The sequence below is a fragment of the Octopus bimaculoides genome, chromosome 17, assembly GCF_001194135.2.
Source record: "Octopus bimaculoides isolate UCB-OBI-ISO-001 chromosome 17, ASM119413v2, whole genome shotgun sequence".
Classification (NCBI taxonomy): Eukaryota; Metazoa; Mollusca; class Cephalopoda; order Octopoda; family Octopodidae; genus Octopus; species Octopus bimaculoides.
The window spans coordinates 16,020,671-16,025,296 of record NC_068997.1 but is presented as its reverse complement, the minus strand read 5'-3'; the positions used below and the strand labels follow the sequence as shown (position 1 = coordinate 16,025,296).

General features: G+C 34.3%; 1 protein-coding gene across 3 annotated transcripts in view; it reads right to left on the bottom strand.

Annotated features, from left to right (window-relative positions):
- Positions 1–4,626, bottom strand: part of LOC106867583 (zinc finger homeobox protein 3) — a 502,463-nt gene that overhangs the window by 407,207 nt on the left and 90,630 nt on the right. Inside the window, exon 1 of one of the 3 annotated variants that reach the window (XM_052974078.1) lies at positions 2,569–2,693. The exons of the other annotated variants lie outside the window; for them this stretch is intronic. The gene's annotated coding sequence lies outside the window, so the exon portion shown is untranslated. Of the gene's footprint in view, positions 1–2,568; positions 2,694–4,626 lie in introns of those variants that run through there. 3 annotated transcript variants of the gene reach the window in all.

The following is a 4,626-nucleotide window of genomic DNA, read 5'->3' as shown; positions in this document are numbered from 1 at the left end:
ATATATATATATATATATATATATATATATATATATATAAATAGATCTATTGCATGTCGGCATAGCGACAATCACGAAAAAGCAGAAAAAAAAATGTCAGCCAAAGAATGTGGTGAGTTGTCACACGGTGTGGGCTCGAAAAACACACACACACGCACATGCGCGCGCGTACATGTACGTATGTATGTATATATATAGACAAGCACTCACACTTATTTATATTTACTCATGTACGGAGACAAACCTAATTTGCGTGTGTGTTGTAGGTAAGAGTGTAAACATGCCTATCTATCTATCTATCTAAGAGCGTGTGCTCATGTAAATATATATATATATATATATATATATATACACACACACACACGTACACACACACATATATGTCAGTGTGTGTCTGATAACTATAAGAAATGTCTGTAATTCTAATAACAACAGCTGCACATCATATTAATTTGGTTAGACATACACGCAGAGCTACAAACATACATTCATATACACACACATACATACACACACATATATATATACATACGTATGTGTTTATGTGTGTATATATGCCAATGTGCCTGTGTGTGTATATGTGTGTATGCACCTTTAGTATATATATATATATATATATGTGTGTGTGTGTTCAGAGAGATGCATATAAGTATATATATACATAAATACACATATATGTATTTATGTATGAATATATTGCCAGCGTATATGTGTGTGTGACCGCTTATAAGAGTATGTGAGCATACATGTTTTATACACACACATATTTATGTATGTTTGTGTGTGTGTGTGTATATATATATATATATATATATGTCCCAAATGCGCATGTGGGCGTGTGTTGATCTGTACGTGCAAGATTATATATGGTCGATACGTACAAAATATACACATACACGTTTTGCCGCCTATAATGCACACACACACAGATAGATAGATAGATAGATAGATAGAGAGAGATAAATACATAGTAGAAAGTGCGTGTGTTCTATGCTTATGCATGTGTTTGTATGTGATCAGCTTTCTATAGAAACAAAATTACATACAATAATGAATTCTTAACCATTTTTTTTACCCCACCTCCATATAATTAAACACACACGCACACACAACATACACATTTACATAATTCGTATATGTATGCGTGAAGTGGGGAGTTTGTATGCAATAAGTTCATATATGTATAAATGTTACCAATGAAAATTTATCCAACTTCAGGTCACCAACTTTCGTTTCATTATTATTCAATAAAATTTTTTATCACACATACACACACAGACAGAAAAACGCAAACACACACACACATACTAAAACATATATGTGTGTGTGTGTGTGTACATGCTTCCAAAATGGAATGTTATCTTCGCTTATTGATATTTCGGTATATGTCTTTGAGTATTAAATACATATCTATAAATAGAAACACACAGTCACACGTAGAGTCCAGCACATGTATACACTTCAAGTATTTGTATCAATTTAACTTCTTCGGCAAGCACGCACATGCGACACACACAAACACACATATATATATGTATGTGCCTGTTGTGAATGCGCGTGTGCATATATATATATATGTGTGTGTGTGCGCGCTTTTCTTCATAAAGTTGTATGTGTATGCGTTTATGCACATGTTTCTATGAGAGCGTGTATATGCGTATAGAATGTGTATGAGCATATTTTTGCCATGTGCGACAGCGTATAGATTATATATATATATATATATATATATATAGTACTCTGTACAAATGAATGTATGTATAATATTCCGAATTACAGTATGCGTCCATGCTTACACGTGAATGATTTATGAATATATATGTATATATATATATATTCATATTATGTGTTTGTGTATAAATATTTATACATATACACGCGCGTGTGTGTGTGTGTGTGTATAAATTTGTACCTACATTTCATTGGTATATGTTCGTCAATGTATTTAAGCATGTGTTTGTGTGTGTGTGTGTGTGTGTATATATATATATATATATATAACACCTATATGCGTGTTATTATGCGCCTATTTATGTGTGTGTTCTGTGTACATATCTGTCTCTTTTTGTATATTTATGTTTATGCATTTGTGTGTGTGTGTGTGTATTATTGTTTGATATTTATGGTGTGTGTGTATATATATATATATATATATATATATATAACCTGTGTGGTGTTTGTATTCGTTGGCACGCATGTAAACAAACGTACTTGTGTTTCTTTTATGAATGTACAAAAAAAATAAACGTGTTTAAGTATCCATATGTACATGCATGTATATGTCTGTATGTGTGTGTATACACGAATGTATATATATGTATGTGTGCGTGTGTATGTGCGTCTGTCATTGTAAGCAATAAGAGTTCTGTTATATATATAAATATATATGTACGTATAACTTTGTATGTGTGCGTGCGTGCGTGGATACATATGCATATATGTGTATATATATGCATGTGTACATATAGTTATGAATGTAAATTGCGTGTGAGTGTTTGTGTGTTCGTTTGGGAGTGAAAGAACCTGCGTGTGTACGAGTGTATGTGATGTGTGGTTATTTGTTATTACCTTTCTACCTGAAAAATCTGTTAGTATTGTAAGGTAGGCCGTGTCCGTGAGATAAAGCCATTGCTAAGCTATGGCAGTATAGAATGGTACACCTTCAGACATAGAACAACAACAAACATGGTTGTCTCTACAGCTCGGTTGGGGAGTGGCTAGCTTAAAACATTGCTTAACCGGGAAAACCTAGAGGGGGAGAGAGAGAAAAAGCATCTCATCAACAGTCAGATAGAGGCGGGGGTGAGACACATACATATACACTCAAGCACACATACACATATATATATATTAAATACACACACACACACATATATATATATATATACTCACATATACACACACACACAAATATATATTAAATACACACACTCACATATATATATATAATTATATATATAAACATACTCACATACACACACACACACACACACATATATATATATATATATAATTATATATATAAACATACTCATACACACACACATATATATATATATATATATTAAATACACACACGCACACACATATATATATATATATTAAATACACACACGCACACACATATATATATATGTATATATATATAGATATATATATATATATTTATATATAAATCTACCCCCGCGCACATACAAATATATACGCACACACGCAAACTCAAAACATAACATTCGCACGCATTGAGAGAGAGATACACACACACACACACACACACACAAAAAAAGGAAGATAGGTTTTAAGAAGGAGAGTGTGAGTGGAGGGACGAGTGTTGAAGAGAGAGAGAGAGGGGCGGGAGAGGGAGAAAGAGAGAGAGTTAGAGGAAGATACATGACGGAAAAGAGCGGGAGTGACGGAGGGAATGCGGAAGAGAGATAGTGTGAGAATGAGAAGAGTAGAACGAGGCTGCTGGTAAAAAATATGGTGGATTGAGAGAAAGAGTAAGACGTGAAGGCATGAAGATAAGCAGAGAGATGAATGGAAGGAGATGCTGTGTTATTTGACGACGGTGGTGGTGGTTATGGACGCGTAGTGAGTAAAAGAATAAGAGAATGAAGAGATAGATAGATAGATAGAGGGATAGATAGAGAAACAGATAGACAGACAGACAGACAGACAGACAGATAGATAGATAGATTTTTATTATGGCCACACAGGACTAAATACAGAAAGTGGACAAAATACAATGTAGAGCTTTTCTTTTTTGGGGGAAAAAAAGTAAGTGGGGTAGAATTTCGATCAAAAGGGATCGTGAAAAAAAAAAAGAAACCATAGGGATGCCGATCAATAAGGATCGTAGATAGACAGATAGATAGATAGATAGATATGTATACCTATATATAACATAAAACAAATACATACATACACTCATAGATATGTATGTATGTATGTGTATATATATATAAATTATATATATATATATATATATATATATATATATATATGACAGTAGGCTGGTAGGTATGCATATAGGTAGGGAGGGAGGTAGCTATATAGATGTAACCAGACATAACGGTAGGCATAGAGTCAGAAAAGTATAGTAGAGAGAGAGAGAGAGATGAGGTGGTGTTGGAAAGAAAAAAGGTTGGATGATAGTGTGTGGGAGAAAGAGAAGGAGAAAGGTATATGTTGGAGCGGAATGGAGTAAGGGAAACGATGTGGTCCAGAGGGCGAGGCAAGGGAAATGAAGGAGGTTAAGGAAATTCAGGAGGTAAATAAATAAAGAAAGATAGACATAAGGAATAGGGCAGGAAAGAATTTAGGTATTGAGAGGAGGGAGAGAGAGAGGGGGGAGTGAGAAAGGGAGAGAGAGAGAGAGTTTGAATGAGAGAATAATATTCTTTTACTTGTTTCGGCCATTTGACTGCGGCCATGCTGGAACACCGCCTTTAGTCGAACAAATCGACCCCACGACTTATTCTTTGTAAGCCTAGTACTTATTTTATTGGTTTTCTTTTGCCGAACCGCTAAGTTACGAGGACGTAAACACACCAGCATCGGTTGTCAAGCGATGGTGGAGGAACAAACACAGGCACACAAACACACACACATTATATATATATATAT